Here is a 21,609-nt window from a genome sequence, read left to right on the forward strand (position 1 = left end):
GTAAAGGGATATTCTGTCAGATTATTTACACAGCATGATTAGACGTGGTACTACGTGAAATTAAACAGGCATCAAAGACACATACCAGTAAGTCTACCAACAAAGAGCGGTAAGTGAAAGCTCTTTTTCTGATATATAATGAACGAATTTCGTTTGCCTTCTGGCTTTGTCTTCTGCATCTCCCAACGAGCCGCTGTGAGGATACAGGTTCACTAATAAATTACAACTGAGAACAAATATCTCAAATATTTGCAAAAGGCATCGTCCTTAGCGAGAAGCATGTTGAAGTGTATTTAACTGCCTGGCTGTCTGGAACTGGTAAACTGTCCTTTATAGGTGACAGACCACCTATAAATCATGTTGAAGCTCAAGTTGACAGTTAAAGACCCCAAGTACATAGCTGATATTCAAAAGAAAACTGGAAGTAACACGGAACTTTCTTTGGAAAATACAAGTTGCCTTAATAAGTACAACTTGGATCAAAGACACAGAACTGCTTATCTACTCAAGATGGTTCAGACTAGTCTGTGTAGATACTTAAGTTCTTATGACACATTTTGCTCTTACTGGACACTTTATGAGAACTATCCAGGCACACTACCAACATCAATCAAATCTCCAAACATCTCTGGGAGATGTCATTTTCCCATTTTGTTTTTTAAACAGATGGGTAAACAGGGAAATTCAATGCCTTGTCCAACGCTTCTCACTGAATCAACACGGGATTATTCCACCTCTGCTCCTAACCTCTCTCTGACATGTCTTCCATGTTAACTATTCAGCTATAATCCTACAAATCTTTTCAGAGCTGTCTGTTTTCCCAATTTTAAAATGTCATATGTCAGTTTAGATTTCAAGAGATTTATTCTGCTCAGCTCCCAGATCCCAGGTCTGAGCTCTGAGGCTCACAGCCCAACTCCCTGGTACAGGCAGGTGACATGGACCCGTAAGACCTGGCTGTGTCCTTATGAAGCACTTGGCCACCTGTGGCACGCCACCCAAAGTGGCGAACGGGCTGGTTCTCACTGGCATGAGCTGGAGCCACCAGCACAATCCCCCTCCCGGCTGTTTACAAAAACTGCTGGCTGCCAGTCCGGGCTTCCACCCCCAGGCCCAGCCTTATGCGGCTATAGCCAGCACGTGCTCACCCCCGTGAGATGGTAGCTGCCCTGCATTCACCATCCCAACCCGTCACTGGAGTGGGCCCCCCCGACTCTGCGCCAAAAGGAAAGAACTTATCGCAGATGGCTGACCTCTGATTAACATGATCACTTCTCAGTGATCCACAGCGGACTTACTCTGGAATTCTTAATGCCAAAGGAGGACATCAAGACGCTATTTTTGACACAATTATCCTTATCCTATTATGTCACAGTTCAGTCAAAGAGTTTCTAAGCCAAAACATTATTTCTAGCCTAAACTGAAAAAAAGAAAAAAGCCAATACACCGTAAATACTTATGCCTAGGATCTGCCATCGGAGAGGGTCAGGATGATGGGCCCACATCCCTTACACTGAAGGCAGGAGACGCCGAGCAGCTTTCCAGTTCTTCACGTATCGAATATGCTGAGTATGACTCCACTGTTGCTTTCAACAGAGGCCACACCTGTTCCAAAATGCAAGGACTAAAACATTCCAAAGAAAATAGTGTATCCTCCAATGTACGAGTCACCCTGCTGTTTCCTTTTCATGAGTGAAAAGAATGTGAGAGTCATCTGGACTCTTGTTCCAGGCATACCTGTGACAGCAGAGAAAAATCTCTGTGCCTCATTTCAAAGCAAGGTAAAGCCTCCCGTTCGCTGTCATGAACTGTGGGTGGTGGGCAGGAGGCAGAGGCAGAGCTATGTGCGTGGGGGCCGGCGCCTCCGGGCTCTTCAGCCCGACAGACCCATGAAATCCAGACAAAGACAACTGTTCTGACAAACTCACGTTACTGGACTGGCCTGGATCACGACCCTCCAGAGCAGCTACCTCTATAATTTAAAATTTTCTAGTCACGTTAAAAAAGTAAAAATAAACAGGTGAAATTAATTTTAATAACATTTTTACTTAACTCAGTACATCCAAGATGCCGTCATTTCAACATGTAATGAATATAAATATCGCCAGCGAGAGGGTGGGAGACATGGAAAGCCGAGGAACTCAGACAAACAGGAAGAATATGACTCAGAAAAGAGAAAGGACTAAAAGGAGGACAAACAGACCAAAAGGAGGAGAGATGAAAAGAAGAAAAGCGTTTCTCCCTGGGTATGGAATCGAGTTATAGAATCATGTAACAAACACTGTTCCCGGAATACTGGAATGTTGCCGTTCTGGGACGTGCTGCTGGGGATACAGAAAGGAAAGACAAGGTCTCTATGTCAAGGAGCTCACGGCTGAGTGGGAGGGACGGACCCCCCCAGCCCCAACCTGGCAAATACACGGTTCTGGTAAATAGGGCGATGCAGTTATGTGCTGTGGGCCATGGGAGCACAAGGAAGGGGGGCAGCTTCATTTTTAAATGAAGGTTATTTCTAATGAAATTTTTTTATTGAAGTATAGTTGACTTTCAATTTTGTGTTACTTTCAAGTGTACCGCTAAGTGATTCAGTTATATACATATAGATATTTCTTTTTCAGATTCTTTTCCCACATAGGTTTTTACAAAATATTGAGTAGAGTTCCCTGTGCTCTACAGTAGGTCCTTGTTGTTTATCTACTTTATATATTGTAGTGTGTGCATGTTACTCCCAAATTCCTAATATATCTCCCCCCACTGAAATTTTAAATATATGTCCTAGAATATTTCAGGATTCTGAATTTTATTTTGGACTCCAGAACAGTCATAGATAGATTATTCCAAAATATTTAAAAATGACATCTGGAACCAGCAGTAAAGTTTCCCCTCTGAGTTATTTATCATCTTCATTACACCTGGTTATTTGGCCTAACTAGTGAAGGCACAGGGCAGGAGAAAGGTAGGAAGGGGAAAAAATTCACATCTCACCACGGTCCCCAGGTTTTCAGAGGATGGCATAAAGTACTCAAAAACTTCGTGCTGAAAAAAACATCCCCAGCCCACTGGGGAGAAAGTCTTCTTTGGACCATAGCTGGGGAGTCAGTAAGACGGTTCAAAAGGCAGCCCCACCCACCAACTGTATGACCCCAGGCAGCTCAGCGGGCCTGTGAGTCTGCTTCCTTGCCACCCATAAAACAGGGGCAATGGTGCGACAGCAAGGGGCAGCGTGAGGACTCCGGGCCGGCCAGGCACCCGGTCAGGCACGGCCACGCACGCGCTCTCAGTAAACCACTGCGCCTTTAGGGTCGCACCCTTTCCACGTTCAGTGCAGTCCTCGCTGAAGACCGGTTTGGGATGTTACTGAGTGAGGATGAAAGCCTCCCGACTTTCATTCTTCAAAGCTTCAAAACAGAAAAAGTTGAAAGGGGCTTCAAACAACTGTTAAGTATTTCAGGGAAGCCAGGGTCTGCCAACCGTCTCTGAAAACCCTGCGGCCTGGACAGCCTGCTCAGTTCTCCTCCATTAGAGCAGCTCAGGCCGCAAGCCTAAGGCTGGATCAGTTTAGGGACACTGACCAACAGTACGCACAGATTTCATATCTGGCAGGTGGTGCAGTAATAGCCCCCTATCTGTTCCTGCTTCCCTGTACCCACACCCTGGGGGAGCCCCTGCCCACACTGACCTGGGCTTGGCCTGCAGACATCACCCAAAGACTTAAGGGCGGGCCCAGGGGAGCCTGCCGCCTCCTGCTGCACTTCGGAGCCCTGAGACCACCACCTGGAGACTCCGGCTATAGCCTTCTGAGGATGAGACCACGCGGACACAGGCTTGCCCTCTGCCACTGAAGCCCCACCCCGGGCAGCCCGACGATGGCCCGACGGGCCAGGAGGCCATCCCAGGCCTTGCGGCCCCAGCCAAGCCACCAGCTAACTGCAAAGACCAGCCGGGCTAGCTCCAACCAGAAGAGCCACCAGGGTGACCTCCCGAACTGTGAGACAGAAGGTTTCCTTTTCCCAGCTGCTAGAATTAGGTGGCTTGTTATATAGCAAAAGCTCACAAACATACAATCTTCAAAAGGTCTGTAACAGTCCATCCCTTTACCTCCAAACGAAATCCTTTAAGACTAATCTACGTCTATCTTACTCTTAAAAATTCACAATTGTAGCTTAAAAAAATCCACAATTCTGATTACTACATTTACTTTGTCATCTCCACTATCACGTTAATCAAACTAAAATGAAATAGTGATATGGTCTGATGATAAAATTGCTAAAATGTAAGTGCTCTATTTATTTCATCTTATAATTGGAAACAAATATAAGTGGGCTTCGATGCTACAACTCCCTGTGCTAAAGTAATGACTTCTCCATCCTGGCCTTCAGAGTGATTACATGGGCAGAGTTCACAGCCTTTCAGTCTGTCTTAATACTTCAGAAATGGATTAAGAGTACCATTTACACACACATGAGCAGAAAAATCTGACTCAAAGAATAAACCACTTTTTCTCCAGCATTTTTTGCAAGCTAAAAATATATATACACATAGTAGCAAGTTCAAGACAGTTCTTTTTAAAGCCTTTGATAAACAGCTAATTCTGTATAATCTATAACATAATTATATCAGGACTATGAAAATAAAGGCAGCATTATTACTGCTGTTGTTTGAATACTTATTTTAACAGAGTTAATTTTTTAAGTATCTTAGAAAATTTTAAATTTTTAAATTTAAAAATTTTTAAATTTCAAATTTAAAAATTCTAAAATTTCTAAATTTTCTGGGGAAAATTTATCCTCACCATACATTCCTAATAGTCACATCCATTTAACAAACACTCGTTAAACAGCTGCTTCCTGCCACTAAGAAACTCCCAGGCATTTGCAAGATTTGAACAAACGGCAGGCGGCCCAAGACTATAGCAGAAAATGGTGTTAATGACAGTTCTACCTTCAAGAGGCTCATAATCTGATAGGAGACATGACAGTATATATATAAACCTTTCTACCATATAAGAGGGTAATCAGTAAGCATCCCAAAGGGTGAAAATCCTTTCCAATAGGAATCTAAGAAAAGAAGAAGAGGCTTCTAGTTGGGTTAGTCAAGAAAGGCATCTTGGAGAAAGTGGCATGTGAACTGAGCCTCTGCCCGCTGATAAGCTTTCAACAGTAAAAGGAGTGGAAAGAACATTATACAGAACCAACAACATGAGCAAAGACACGAGAAAAAGGGAGGCTGTGATGCATGTCTGTAGAATGTATGTCTGGGAAATGGATTTCAGCTCTATCAATTAATAGCTGTTTAGATCACTAATAAAGTTCCTTAATTTCTCCAAGTTTATGCTGTAAAGTGTCCAATGATTGTGTGGAGTCCAGAGCAAGACTGCCCGGGTTCCTTCGAGTTTCAACACTTAATAGTTGTTGACCCTGGGCAATTACTCTCTCTGTGTCTCAGTTTCATCATCTTTAAAATGGGCATAACAATATACAAATTTCATAGGGTGATTATGAAGATTAAGTAAGTTTATATTTGTAAAGCATGCAGAACAGTGCCTGGTGCTTAATATATAAATAGTTTGTTAAATAAACAAACTCATGTTTATGCATACATAGCAAGATAGATAGTTAGATAGCTAGACCAGTAGGCAGATGTGTATCAATACAGAGATACAGATATAGCTATATCACCAAGGACAGAACATGTATGTAGTAGGTGCTAGATATATTTAATTTTTTCCTTTGTCTGAAGTTCACAGAGCACTGTACTAGAACACGAGGGTCAGCCATGTTTTCCCGTGCCTCAACATGAGCCTCCACTCAGAAGATCAGAGACTGTCCCTCCCCTTCTCTCTTGGGGCAACCGTTGTGCACGTGAGATGCTAGGTTTAAACTGCTAGACAGACACAGCACGGCTGCCAGATTCAAACAAAGCTGTAGTAATGTCTCATGTAATAAATGTGCCTTCATTGGAAAAATAAGCATAGGCTCATTAAGTACAATCGAAACCGCTATAATTTATTAGTATTCAAGCTAATCTAAAACAAGAAACCTTAAATGTACTGTAATTTGAGATTTCAGGCGGAAAAAAGTAGACAAAGCCACATGATTCAAAAGGTAGGTTAATGAAATCTTACTAATTCTAGTCTAATTTGGCTTCAAGTAGTTATATATCCAAACTGAAAACACTTTTAAATGCAGTTGTATTACTTGAACCTATTAACAAATATTAAACTGAGTTCCCTCTGTTTTTAAGATGAAAATACAGATTATACTAAAAAAAAAAATACTGCTAAAAGTACTTGAAAATATTCTGTCGTGTTGAAATAAGTAAAAATGTCCTGCAATCTTACACTATTTGTTTCAAAACCTCTTTTTCATAGATAATGCAGCAGTGAAAATTTCACCCACCACAGATCAAGCTGTATTGTCAATTCCGCACTGGTGAACAGAATGTGAATTAACAAGTTATGCTGAACTGCTAATCGTAAATGCCCACTTCTCAGTTGACTCCATCCAATTATAGGAAAACTATTAAGAATCGGACAACAAGCTATTAACCTCCAAAACCTTCTGGCACATTAGCATTCAGTATTCATTTCTGTTATTTTAGCCACGCTGTTTCACAAGCAATTAAGCCAACTTCAACAGCTCCTACAATCTCTTTTCAGGGTAAGGACTAAAAGAGGGCTGTAGGTGAGCTCTTTAATAGAGCCGTGCTGCTGGGTTCATTCGAATCCCAACTTCACTGCCTACTAGCTTAGCAACCACAGGCAAGTTAACAGACTTGTAAAAATGAGTCAATGGACATACAACATTCAGAACAGTACTTGGCATGGATTTTTTAAAAAAATGTTTATTTTACCTATGTAAAATAATGATGAAGGGGAATTCCTGTTTGAACCACCTGTACATAGTAGAGAATCTACTTCGGGGCTCTGGGTTTTTATAGGAAACTTGCAGGGTAAATCTGAAAGGACCCTCATAATAGCAGCCCAAGGCTGCCAGTTCTACTAATAATAATTTCAAGTAAGTTCTCATGGCTCCTGTGTTCCATTCTCAAGTCACCGAGCATTTGTAAGATGCCTAAGTGTGTGGGAAAACACGACACTTGGTACCAGTTTACCAAAACAGTTGGGAAATCAAGGATTTGCTTTCTAACTTTTAACAGGTTTTTTGTAAATGGATGTGGTCTGTTCTCAACCAGACACACTGAGAAGTCGTCACTTCGGGGGTAAGCAGTTCAAAATCAACCTCAAATTAGAAGAGCTGAAATATTCATAAGAGATTCTAACTTCACTTAGCTACAAGAATCCAGTAGGTGGCTGGTTTCAATGGGGGGACAGAGCCTAGTCTCTTGAGATAAATGTACATGATTCTATCTCTTAAGTACTGTATATTTCATTTTAAAAAGTGCTCCAATGAGGGCTCATTTTTCAGAATATCAGCAATAAACAAAAAAACAGAAGGATTAACAACTCAGCTCTTAAAACTGTAATAGCCCAGAAATTATAATAATCCAAGAGGCCATTCTCAGAAACATAGAGACCAGCTCCTTTACACAGACCCTGGTTCACAAAAAGAAGCGTGGACAAATGGTACCGGGGTATTGGGGTTGATTGTAGACTGTGAAGCAGGAAACAATTACCCATTTTAGACCTTAGCGCTCACATTGTAAGACTCGGTTTCTTCTTTTTCTTGACATTCTCTTCCTGTCTCTCTAATTGCCAGGAAAGGGTGCATTTCCCAGTTCTTTTTTTTTTTAGAGACGGGGTCTCGCTATGTTGCCCAGGCTGGAGTGCAGCGGCTATTCACAGGCGCTTTCCCACTACTGATCAGCACGGGAGTTTTGACCTGCTCCGTTTCCGACCTGGGCCAGTTCACCCCTCCTTAGGCAACCTGGTGGTCCCCCGCTCTCGGGAGGTCACCATATTGATGCCGAACTTAGTGCGGACACCCGACCGGCATAGCGCACTACAGCCCAGAACTCCTGGGCTCAAGCGATCCTCCTGCCTCAGCCTCCCGAGTAGCTGGAACTACAGGCGTGCGCCACCGCGCCCGGCTCCCAGTTCTTTGAGTCAGATCTGTTTTTAAAAACGTGTTCCTAAAAAATAACTAAAAATTATTCTTTTTAGTTTCACTAATTAAGATCCTTTCATGTCAACTACACTGAAAGGAGGAGTTCTTGATAAATCCAGATTTCTTTAAGGCTTAACGTGGGGAATACAGCCAATATTTTATAATAACTATAAATGAAGCATAACCTTTAAAAATTGTGAATCACCACATGGTAGACCTGTAACTTATAAAACACTGTACAACTATACTTCAATTTTAAAAAGTAAAAAAAAAAACCCTCTTTTTAAATAAGATGATGGACATGTAAAAGAGTAGCATATTAATAAAGTCCAACTAACACTTTGATTTTGAATAAGAAAATTCTTGTTATTATTCAACTCTAAGATATGATATTGGATTATAGGATAATAAACAGCCAGTTAGACAAAGGGTATTCTAGTTGTTCATACACAGCCTATCAGAAAAACATGCAAATCATGATGTCAGACTAGTACTTACTGTTCTTTGTGTAAAAGTGTTAAATAAGCCATATCTTCTCCTAAGAGTGTAGTGGTAGGCCAGTGGACAGGAAAAATAATTAAGATAAAACCCCAAACAATATCCAAAAGAATCTCTCTGAGATCATTCACTAAAGTAATCTCTTTCAAGATTTAATCCTGGGCACCGAAGAAAAGGAGGAATCAATCACATTTAAGTTACGATTCTTTAGAATGTGTTGGACAATTCTGAGACACACTGAGAAAAAAAGTATTAACAACAGCCAAGAGAAGACGGCAGCTAAAACTTAAGGGTCAGAGATGAGATCAAAATTAGAAACATATAATGTCTGGAGAACCATCCATATAAGGGTATCTTTAAATCAGTAACTAAGTTAGGATAGTCCACTCGGCAAAATAAACAGCTGCCACCATCGGAGTGGCTGATTCTTCATCTCTCGTTCAGAAACCTCGGCACCATCTCAGGAGCCAAACGTCACATGACTGTAAGCTCAACAATGTTTGGAGCTATTGTCAAAGCTGGTCTCGACTTTCCTAGTCCCAGGTGAGAAACTCATATACTTCCATCTTTCCTTTTCATAAAAGTACAAAAAAGCAACAGTAGAGGATGAACTTCTGCCGAGCCTTCCTCACCACATCTGGTACAGCATATTTACTTATACGCTCCAACCCCATGGGCTTTCTGATTCCCCAGAGTAGGCTGCTTTCCCCTCTCATTTACTTATTCATCAGACTTTCAGGGAACTTGTTAAGCTGGTGCCAAGCACGAGAAAGGTGAAATAAATAAGGATCTTACCTTCTAGGAGTTCAGTGTGGTATGGAAGACAGACACAAATAATTGTAATACAGTGTAAGGCCTATAATAGAAGTCTGCACAAAAGGAAGGTTGCAACTGTCTTTGGGACTTGGGGAGGGTCTGCGACGGAAATGACCAGGCAGAGAAAGAGCGAAAGGCATTTGAGGCAGAGCAATCAGTCCAGGCAAAAGCTTGGAGCATGTTCTGAGAATAGCAAAAACTATGTGCCCAGAGTGTAAGTGACAGGATGTGAATGGGGGAAGAGGCAGAAGATTAGGCTGAAAAAGTCGACTGCTGCGGTCCCTATGTGCCATGCTAACGCGGTGGTCCACTGTCTTGTACCGCTGAGGCTCTCAACTCTGGCTACACGTTAAAGTCTCCTGGGAAGCTTTAAAACAAAATATTGATGTCTGGTATTTTTTAGTATCAATTAATTGGTCCAGGATGGGGATTGGGCATTGGTGTTTTTTAACAGTCTTCCCATGTGACTCTGTTATGTGGCTGGGGTGAGAACAGCCACTACAGGCAACAGAGAGTCAACACAACTGTATGCACAGGATGGGGGTGTAAGAACACTAAATAAATAAATAAATAACTGGGCAACAGTGGGAAGAGTAGATCAGAGGCACAGAGACCAGGGGAGGAATGTCAATGGACAGGTTACCAAATACAGTCGAGAGGTAAGAGTCTAAGCCAGTAGTTAGTAGTAACCCTTCCTGCGTCACTGACCTGTGTGAAAGTCAATGATAAAGGTTAGATGCCTTCTCCTCAAGAAAAATGCACCTATGTCAAAATTTCAGGGGATTATGAACCTCTCTGAGCAGTGGACTCAAGTGAAGAAACCCTGACCTAAAAGCAGTGAATAGAAAGAGGAGAGAGGGACTTCTGAGGTAGAATCAATAGCACTGATGACTCCCAGGTGAGGGGAAGGAAGAGGGATTCAGGCTGACACCACCACTTCTAGCTTTAGAATTGTTAGTGATAAACATGTATTTGTGCACTTACTTAAGTGTCAGGAATGACACTAAGCACTTAACGTGTACTCCTCTCAGGGAATCTTCCCAATTCTAGAAGACAGATTGCAATCAGGTTGATCACTGAAGAAACTGAGATTTAGAGACATTAAGGCGCTTGTCCAAGGTCATGCGGCATTAAGTGGTGGAGCAGGAATTCAATCCTCGAGAGCCTGCGGTGCCCCCAGCACCTCTGGAGGGTGGAGAGGAGACAGGACAGAGCAGAAGTAGATTTAGGATGAGAGGAGGAAGCGGGAGGGGAGGGAACACACAAATTAGTTTTAGACATGCTGTGTTGCAGATAGTATAAGACATATCAGTGGCACTATCTGCTACGTCAGGAAAAAAATAGAAAGGAGCTCAAGAGGGGACAGCAGAACACAGCAGCAGAATGTTTAGGGAGTCCTCTCCATGAGCCGGGCACCATGCTAAGTGCTTCTATCGGGGTGTAAGTGCTATCGTTACCTTCCCTCTACAAGGAAACAGACTGGGAGATCAGGTCCCAAAGCCAGCAAGTGGTGGAGCCCATCTCCTTAAGCCCTGACCTAAACCTCTCTGGCACCATAAAAAGGAATGGAACCCATGGTCGGAAGTGGCAGCAGCCCCCAAGCTGTTCTAAGACCACTAGTGTGAGATACAGGGTTTTTCTTTTTTTTTAAAGCTTTATAATTAAAAAAAAACAAACAAACTTGACAGTATTTATCCATTTCCACAACCTAAAGGATTTTTATATTGTTTCAGTTATTGAGGGGCGATAAGAGATATCTGTGTCTCACCCAAGTGAAATATCAGAGCTACATCTGCACAGGGCGGTATGCAGACCTGGAAGCAGGCCTGTGCAGACAACAAGCAAGACACAAATTCCAGGCAGTATTATTATCATCTGAGTCAGGATTCAGAACGATTAGTCTAATGAAGATAGTGTCCTATGTTTCCGGAGGCCACAATGAAGCCAGGAAGTGGTGAAATTTCCTTTTTTACTCTCTTTTTGCAGCATGAAAAGAATGTGGCTTTTCTCCTCTCTAAAGAAACAAAAATAAAGTCTTAAACCACACACTACAGGCCTAGACTAGTTACTTCAGGTTTAACAGTGGAATAACTTATGCGCCGCAAGTTTCAGATAAAAACCTGTTATATTTCAACATTTCAGCACCTTTCAAACACCTGTACTGGCAATCATGTAGCCTTTGAGTTAAAACCATCGCCTCTATAAAAGTACTTTAAAAGAGCCTACAATATTATCCTAGAATTTTCTCCTGTTTTGGAATTTAAGCACCTGAGAGAAGAAGTATGACAATCCAATTAAAAGGGTTTTGAAGTCCTATGGTACAACCTCTCACTTAGAGCAGGAATTCCTTCTACAGCCCCTGTCCGGGTCCCCCCATCATAGGCTTGAAGTCATTACTCTCCAAGGCGCCCACCCCATCACTGGAGAACTCTCACCAGAGCTCAGAGCAGGTCACAATCCTTTGCCTTGTGATGTCCACTCCGTCAGGTATTTACTGAGCACTTGTGCGTCCACACGCACGTCGCTCTTCAACACCCTCTCCTTCTGCTCCAACGACCCAACTCCTCCTCCGGTGGTTCCTCCCGCGACTTCTTTTCTCAGCCCACCACCGGTCTCCCTCCCCTGCTAATGTCTCACCTAAGCATGGGTCACAGGAGTAAACACATTCACCAGGTGTGGTCTAACATCTATTTTCAGCAGCCGCATCACAGAGAGGCTCACAGAAGCCTGTGGCCAAATAAACTCATAGCTCGTTTTTGTCTCAGATGCATGTGGGGCAGTCCTCAACTCCTGCAGATGGTTCCTCCTGAGGCCACTTCATCTTGCTGGTTTTAGAACATTACCACAACCTGTTCAGATTATTCTGAATCCAGTCTGCTATGTGTGGTATTAGTCATCTCTCCTAGGTTGCTGTCAGCCTTCCTTGAGGAAACAGCCCTGTTGAAAATCTGATGAAAGCCATAAAATGTACACAGTTTTGCAATCAATATCAAATGATTCTTGGACCCCCATGAAGCCCATCCATTGGCCTGTTTAAGGTGAAACCTTAGGAATTCTAGGACCTATGAAAAACACCTACGGTCACTGGAATTCATTCAGATCCATTTCTAAAATAATTGATTCTCCTATCTAATGCCCAACTTAATACCCAGAAGAAGCCAATCAACTGGAATTCAACTGACCTTAACTCACTAATTCTATCAGAGAAGATATCCAGAAACTAAGAAATCTGCCCAAAACCAAACCACAGGTTTTAAGAATACTTTAGACACAAAAGCACAAGCACCTAAAGTTATACATACAAAGATACGTGTAGCATCACTGTTTGTAGTGACAAAAAAAAAGTGTGTGGGGAGAAACATCCTGAATATCCATCTGCAGGGCAATGGTTGAATAAATTATGGTGTGTTGAAAATTTTAATTCATTTTTTGGAAACAAGAGTTAGAGCTGATCTATTGACTTGGAGAGATACCCACGATATATTAAGGAGGAAAAGCAAGCTTCAGAATAATATATTGAGTATAATCCTACTTAAAAAGCAAAAAAACCCGACAAACCCTACATCCTTAGACATACTTTTCTGAATACAGGAAAAGGTGTGGAAGAATTCACATCTGTGAACATGGGTGGGGGATGAATTCTTTTTTTCTTTGTTCATCCTTGTATACTTTCACTTGTTACAAGCTAATGCTGCTTTTGCAAAGTAATAAATTCTAAAAAGAAAAGAAACTAAATAAAGCCGACAATAGGATCTATAAATAGACTCAGCTCTCTCATCCCAGCACTCCAGGCAGGTTTTCTTTTTCTTTGGCTGCACCCCACGGCATGCAGGATTTTAGTTCCCGGACCACGGATTGAACCCGTGCCCCACACAGTGGAAGCATGGAGTCTTAACCACTGGACCGCCAGTGAAGTCCCAGGCAGGTTTTCTAAATGCCTAATTTCTCCCAAAGGTTCCCACCCACAGTATACCTTGGACGAAATCTAACTTCCTTTTTGACTTTTCAGTGATTCTGAGTTTTTTACTGTTTGGGGTACTTGATTCCATGTCACAGGCACTCTTCTGTAATACAGAGTAAAGCTGTGTTTTGTAGATTAAATGTGTCCACAATTCACAAGTGTGATTATTTTCCCCCTCAGGAAAATACGCACCTCAGCAGAGCCGTAAATAAAAGGTATGCGGAATCCACATTAGTCCAATATGCAGGAGATGGACGCATGAAGCACAAACACTAGCAAATTCTAAGGTGAAGACATATGAGCAGAGACGCCATTCCTGTTGGTTCAGGGGTTCTCAACCTTGGCTAAACATCAGAATTACCTGGAAGCATTTTTTAAAAATACCAGTGCCTGGGCGCCACTTCCGGAGATTCTAAGTTAACTGGCCTGGGTGTAGGTACTTGTTTCATTTTTAAAGCTAACTAGATAATTCAGAGAGAGTTAAGAACCACTGCTTTTTACAGTTCATCCTCTTCCTTCCTTTCTCCCAATCTCTTACAAAGAGCTTTTTCTTTATCGGTTATTTCAAGGCTACATTTGGGAAAGCCAAAACCGATCAACCAGCTGACCCTGTCCACCGTCTATAATTCACATTGTCCTTATGTGGACTTTTGATGCCCAAATTAAATAAAGTTACGTAAATCCATGGCTACCACAATTAAGGACCCTTCACATGTCAAAAGAGTATTTGTAGCTTCATCCGAATAATAACATCATTTATTATAAACTTTGGAGACAATGATTTTATGAAACATCTTAGGATGCCAAACATTATGTTGGAAAGCAAAAGTGCCAGCACTATTCTACCGATTATCTGAAATTTTGCCACATATTAGTCAATTAATGGACTTCCTGGTTTTTTGCGCTAATCTAAGTATTTTTAAAAATTCAGCTCTACCACATCGTAGAAAATTGATAAAAAAAAAAACCATTGCATGAACTATTTCCCCCATTCAAATTCAGTATCTGAGAACAATTATATGTCCAAGAAAATTTTTAATAAAGTATGAAAGGGGATTCATTAACAAAATGAAATATTTATTTAGTACATATTACATTACAGTACAAAAAAGACAGAATTCTATACTTTGGACGCATGCCACAATTTATACAGAAAGATAGTTTAAAACAAAGGACAATGTATATTATTTATATGATTTATAATGGCTGGTATTAACAAATAATTGTCTATATATATATCTACAAGTGTGGATGGCATTAGCATATATTTTCAAAGAAGCTTACAACGGTCCATCACATGAGTTTTGATCCAGGAATTGCACTCCTAAGCATTTATCCTAGTGAAATGAAAACTCAGGTCCACACAAAACACCTGTATACAAATGCTCACAACAGCTTTATCTGCAATAGCCCCAAACTGGAAACCACCCAAATGTCCTTCCAAAAGACAGAAGGTTAAACTGTGATACATCCATACCATGCCAGTACTCAGCAATAAAAGGGAACAAACTTGATACACGCAACAGCGTGAAGGGATCTCCAGGGCATTATGCCGAGTTAAAAAAGCCAATCTCAAAAGGTCACAGGCTGCATGATTCCATTTATATAAGAGTCTCAAAATGACGAAATTATAAAGCTGGAGAACACGTTAGTGGTTACCAAGGGTTGGTAGGTAGAGGGAAGGATATAAAGAGGTAGCAAGCAGAAGCCTTGAGTTGATGGGTCAGTTGTGTGTCCTGGTTGTGGTGGTGGCTACACAGATCTACACGCGATGGAACTGCACACACACACACACACAAACACACACCACATATACATACATACCCACACATAGTCACACACACACCACATATACACACACACACACACACAGTCACACACACACACACACATACACACACACACACACACACAGTGCATGTAAAACTGGAGAAATCTGAATAAGCTCTGTGGATTGTACCGAGGTCTATTTTCCACTTTTGCTCTGGTACTAGCTGCCTCTGGGGGAAACTGGGTGAAGGATACACGGGAACTCTCTGTATTTTTACAACTTCCTGTGAATCTGTAACCATTTCAAAACAAAAAGTTTAAAACAAGTTTGAGGGAAACATGAAGGTGGTGACTTACTTACAATAAACCGTTTTTCTTCATCTAAGTGAAGGTATAAACAAGTAAGGGGATATATACCAGATGGCTGGAGAGGAAAAGATGACGAATAGTATTTACTGAGCATTTATCACGCACCAGGCACTACAGCTGATCTCATTCAACTCAACACTCAGTCCAGTGAGGTGGTGGCTGCTAAACAGCCTCACTTTTCAGATGAGTAAACAGAAAGGTAAGAAATTCAGTCAAGGTCACACAGCTGGCAAGTAGCAATGATGTCAAAGACCATCTCAAAGCAAAGAGGATGATTACTGTATCAAGAAGGGTTTAAGAGTAGCTTAATATAGGCAGAGTAGGTGAAATACTACAGATGTAAAATCTTAAATACGCCCACAGCATACCTGCTGAACAGTGTGTCTTCCAAGAACTTAAATCCACAATACACATCAGCCCTGGATAACTGAATGCACGTGACCAGAGATGTATTTGAAACTGTGGTTATTTTTTTATCTTTTAAACTTTTGCTTAGAATTGAGAAGAAGAGTAACATTGATTCCTCCTCTTTAAAAGGTGCTCGCTGAATGGAAACAGGTAGATTAGAGGGAGCCAAAATTCGGAAATAATACAAACGAGGCACTCAAGGTAGGGGAAGTAAAGCTGATCGACTGTCACAAAGCCCATTCAGGAAAGAAAAGGGAAAGCTTGCAACCTCGTCAAATGCCAGGCAGGACAGTCTGAATGAGGCTAGAATAAAACCAGAATCCTCATACAATGAACAACAGGGGCTAGCAGGATGAATATTTATTTGCAATAAAATAGTTTTAAATACAGTAATGCAGTTAAGGTTGGCTTCAGTATGGCTTAGAAAAAGCAAAAGGAAACTTTCTGCCCTTTATCACTCCATCCGTAAATTCAATGCAAATAATAAGTGTGGGGGGGTAGTGGGTGGCAGTTTTAAACAAGATTGGCCACAAGCTGACAGATAAAGCTGGGTGATAGGGGCACGGAGATTAATTCTCAAAGCAGCTTTTCGGGCCACTGGTGCCACCTGCACCACCAGCCCTGATCACATGAAAAAAAGCAAAAAGAAGGGAGGCAGCTACAGTGATAAACACACCACTGTTTTCCCAGGTCAGGTGGAAATGCTCACTCCTCAGAAATCTGCTTAAATATCCTTAAGAAAGAGTCAGGGACACCTAAAATGTAAAATGGGCAGTCCTTTTAACACTGCAACTTTTCCTGAAGGATCAAAGAATATTTTCATAAATACAGTTTTTGAAGACTGTTCATCACCAGCTTGTTTACAATGGTGAGAAATCTGATACCTAAATTATCATTAAAGAGGGATTAAATATATTATGGTGTACTCTTACAATGGAATACCAAGGAGCTATGTAAAAAAAGGAAGACATTAACCCACAATAACAGGGTATGGCAAAGGGAGGCAGGAACCAGCTGAAAGCTCTCCAGATGGCCAAAGCTGGAACAATTTGAGCCAGACAGTAGTGTTGTGTCAGATTATAACACAAGTATAAATACCCACTGGTCTACACTGATATAAGTAAACAGACTGGATAAATGAATACCTGCGGAGAACAGACAAAGCTCCTGTGCTGCAGAATTCCAAACACTGTAGGTAGGTCCCCTGCCCTGCCCCAAAGAGGTGGAGCATGGCCCCCGACTCCTGACACGGGTGCTGCCTTCTTCCCAAGAGCACAGATGCGAAGGGGAGAAAGAGAGTAACTCCGCAGTACCGACACCTGACAAGCACCGCCTCAGTCAGGATACCAAGGTCAACGTCACACAGACAGCAGGCACCCTAGAAACGATGGGATGAAAACGGCTCTTGGCCCCAGGGGTTTCTCTCCCCCAAACACACAACCCCAGTGGAACCATGAGAAGAACATCTGCGAAGCCCCAGTTGAGGGGCACCCTACAACACCTGACTAGTACGCCCCCAAACTGTCCAAGTCATAAAAAACAAGAAAAGTCTATAAGAAACTGTCACAGGCATGGAGAGCCGAAGGAGACCTGAGGGCTGAAGTATGGAATCCTGGACGGGATCCTGGAACACAAAAAGACAGGAGGTAAAAAAGCTACGGAAATCTGAGGAAGCATGGACTTCCGTTAATAACGATGTATCAATATTGGCTCATTAGTTCTGACAAACACACCACACTAAGGTAAGACGTTAATGATCAGGGAAACAGGGAACTCTTGGCACCAGCTCTGCGATTTTCCATAAACCCAAAACTGTTCTAAAATAAAAGGATTATTTTTAAAAAATGAAAAAGAAAAATTTTCATGAAGATGTAAACTTATAATGCTGTGGAAGGATGGCCAATATATAATAAATGAAAGAAGAATTACTAAACAACGTGAATGTTATGGATCTATTTTTGCTTTAAAAATATACATATGTGTATTTATACACCAAAAAGTCTGGAAGACCAACTATACATCAAACCACATACCTAGTGATTTTCACCACCTCCTTTATACTTTTCCATAGTATTTGGTTTTGTTTTTCCACTAAGCATTGGTTACTTTTAACATTGAGCCTCATTACTCCCAGGTCAAGAACACAGTTGTTTTATTTTTGGGGAAAAAGTAGCTGTACAGCATAGAATTAATAGAAACCACCTTAGCTCAAAATAAGATGCATTTATAAAACAGCTAAACTTTACTTTTTCAAGGGGAAATATTTTAAAGGCGGAACAGAAAAGTGATTGAAAGCATGGGATTTCATCAGACCTGGAGTACAATCCTGGTTTCACCATTTGCTGTCTGTGTGACCGTGGGCAGCTCAAAAACCTCCCTCAACATTCTTACTTTCACAGCGGGGAGATGTAACGCTCACCACAAACCTATGCATCTGCAGAACTGCCCTAACATTTATCTGCCTATTTATTTATCAATATAAACACATATTGCACATAATACATAAATGTATTTCATAACCTCAAATTTTATTAGAAAATTACCTGACTAGAAGCAAAGAGTTCGATGTATGTCAAGAGCCTGGCCCTACTGAGGCTCCATAATGGTAACTGTTGTTGTTATTAATAATAATAATATTGATTATTAAAATCCAAGAAAAAATAAAACACTATCAGAAAAAAATTTCATTTCTCAAAGTATATAATAAGGAGCACTGAAAGACAAAACCAACACCTCAGCTCGTCCTACACCATCTGCTGTGATGTCCCAAAGCCCTCTGCTAACTTAACTAGACATTCATTAGGGTGATTAAACATGTTAACATGCCCAGAGGACTGCTGTGGAGAATTTTCCAGAGAATACAAGTGAAAGCCACTTGTCTAATCACAGCCGGCTTAAACTAAACTTTGGAATATTAATGCACCAAGCCTCCCTTGCTGTGGAAATGAATGTAACATCAATACAAATTAACACCAGCCATAAAATACAAACGAAACGGATTTAAATCCCTTGACTGTAAATAAGGAACTTTAAAGATGCTTTAGACAAGACATATATTTTCATCAAAATTCTGGGCTGGTAGTTCTAGCCCAATACTGATATTTAAAAATTACCCCAAATACAACACTTATAATACACAAAATCACGACAGAATAGACAAGTCTAATCATGCTATGAATTAGTGGACTTTTATAACAAGACTCAACAACACAGAACAGAAGAATCATTTGTTTCAAGTGAGAAGTTTACCCGGCGGGGTTATCCTATGGTCTAGGACATAGACCCAGATTTTAAAGAAATCAATCAACCATAATATAAGCAAAATAATATTAAATCACTGTGCCAATTTTTTCTACTACACTAGAAAATGCAGACTGTTCAGTATGGTTCTGTTAAAAGAAGTTAATTTAAACGCTTTTAAAATAACAAAAACATAGATATAATCTAGGAACTAAATTTAGGTTCGTATATATAACCCAGTGTTGTGATTACAACTCTACAAAGACTGATTTTATAATACACTCCAAAGTGTCTGTATCCAATAAATCTTACTCTAATTTTCCTGAGAGCAGTTGTTACGGAGACCTAGCCCAGTGATGTCATTCTAGCTGAACACTTTAAAACCTGTGGCATATTTCTGTCAAATATGCTTAACTGTAGCAAATTTTAAATTTGAGAATGGATGTGATGTATGGGAAGAAATCACCGTCACTGACAACTACACCTGGCAAGTAGACTAAGCGAAATAAACTTCTTTTGGTTAAAAAAAAAGAGGGGATTGACTACAAGGTTTTTACTAAGGTTAAGTTTTCCTAAAAACTATAAAACCAAATTTGAAATGGGAATGCCAGGCATGTGGGGCAGCAACATTATCTACATAATAAGAGTATGTTCATCTGCCATGTTCTCTACCGGGTGTTTCCTTCTCCAATTTTTAAATGATAACTGAATAATGGACCATACTGGCACCTCGTATATATTACCTCATTGAATCCATGTAACATTACTAGACAATTATCACCATCTCAGAGTGAAGACACTGAGCCTGAGTGCTTTCAGTAACTTGCCCAGTTCACACAGGTAATAAGGAGAGACCAGCAATTACTTCATAATCGCAATACACACACACGCACATCCCCCATTACCCACACATTACATCTGACTTTTTGAGGTTTTTGACCTCTACTTTCTGACTCTCCCAATTAATCTCTTCCTATGACAGCAGCTACTTACGTATATTTTTGCATCTGCCCTACTGTGTTGCAGTTGTCACTTATCAACATTCCCTACTCAACGATGAGCTTCCAGAGAGAACGGCTCACACCCTGCTCATCTCTGTAATCCCAGAACACAGTCCTGTATTTAGCACATCTGCATGCATTTCTTGTTAGTACTTAACAGCGGTTCTGATGTTGATTCTGCTAGCTGCTCACGGGTGGTGAACATTACAGAACCAGCTTCAAGATACCTGCCAACCACCACCTCAAGGAGGGCAGACGCAGGCAGAAAGGAGATCCAACATGATCAGCTTGAATCTGTAGGGCTGTTCTTACCATAGCATTTAGACACTACATTATGCGGTATATAGGGTTTTTCTTTTTCACGTTTAATAAAGCTGCATCTGCACTCACATTAGTCCACCTCCAGTAGTTCACTGCACAAAACGAAATTACAGGACAGCACGACACGCACAGTGCATGCAAGAATGAAGGAAAAATCTACAACAAGGTAAACCATCAACAGCAGAACGTTAAGATTTTGCCAAAAAGCTACCTTTTCATTACAACATGACTCCAGAGTCCAGAGGGGCAAGACCACACAATTTATACGCTTTCCCACACAAGAAACTAACAGGGTTGGTTATTCACGACATTTGGAGACTGGTACGGTATAATTACAAAATGACACAGGTTAATACTTAAGGAGACATCAAGTCTCTCAAAATAAAATGAATATTTACAAGATTAAGTTTCTGTTTTGTTATTAAAGTCCTGGAACTTCAAGGAACATATAAAAATATAGATGACTTAGTACTCAGATTAGTTAACAGAATTACTGATACTTTTTATTCTTTTAGGGGACCTTTTACCTACTAAATCTTAGAGTCTGCGGTTTGTGGTTTCCGTTTTCCGTCTATAGAAATTGATTGCGAGCCCTTTTGTGGTATTTATCTTTCTCTTCTCATCCTCCACCCGCCCCTACCCCCAAACCTGCTTTGGATGTCTGTCTTCTTTAATTTTTCAAGACAAGGCAGTGAAGTGAAATGGCATGAACTCTTGAATAAAGAGTTAAAAATGTTAAAATCATATGACTCTCCTCTCTTTAAAGTAGTATTAGTCTTCTAGAATACCAATCTAATTCTTAGAAGCAGAAAACACAGGAAGCTCAATGTTCCAAGAAAAGTTAATAATAATTGATTCATCCTGGCTACCCAGGAAATACATAGCAAGGACCTGTGTTCTATGCAAGTACAGACAACAAATGCATCTAGTAATACCTGCCACCCAGGGACAAGGAAAATAGAAAAAGAGCTCACGGAGCAAATGCACAAAAGGTACAGGAAGAAAACAGCATAAATGTAGGGCTGATCAGGAATCAGAGCTCGATGAAACCGTGACAGATCAGTGAGCTCTACAGACAGAAGCGGACGGAGGTGGTGGAGGAGAGGTCGTCACTGACGGGAGGTGACAGAAGTGAGCAGAGGCGAGGAGGAACCAGGCA

At 41.0% G+C, this 21,609-nt stretch overlaps 1 protein-coding gene across 2 annotated transcripts in view; it reads right to left on the bottom strand.

Moving 5' to 3' along the window:
- The window catches only part of SLC20A2 (solute carrier family 20 member 2), a 103,241-nt gene that overhangs the window by 73,118 nt on the left and 8,514 nt on the right, over nucleotides 1–21,609 (bottom strand). The gene's annotated exons all lie outside the window — the stretch shown is intronic.

The sequence above is a fragment of the Globicephala melas genome, chromosome 21 (assembly GCF_963455315.2).
Source record: "Globicephala melas chromosome 21, mGloMel1.2, whole genome shotgun sequence".
In the NCBI taxonomy this organism is placed as follows: domain Eukaryota; kingdom Metazoa; phylum Chordata; class Mammalia; order Artiodactyla; family Delphinidae; genus Globicephala; species Globicephala melas.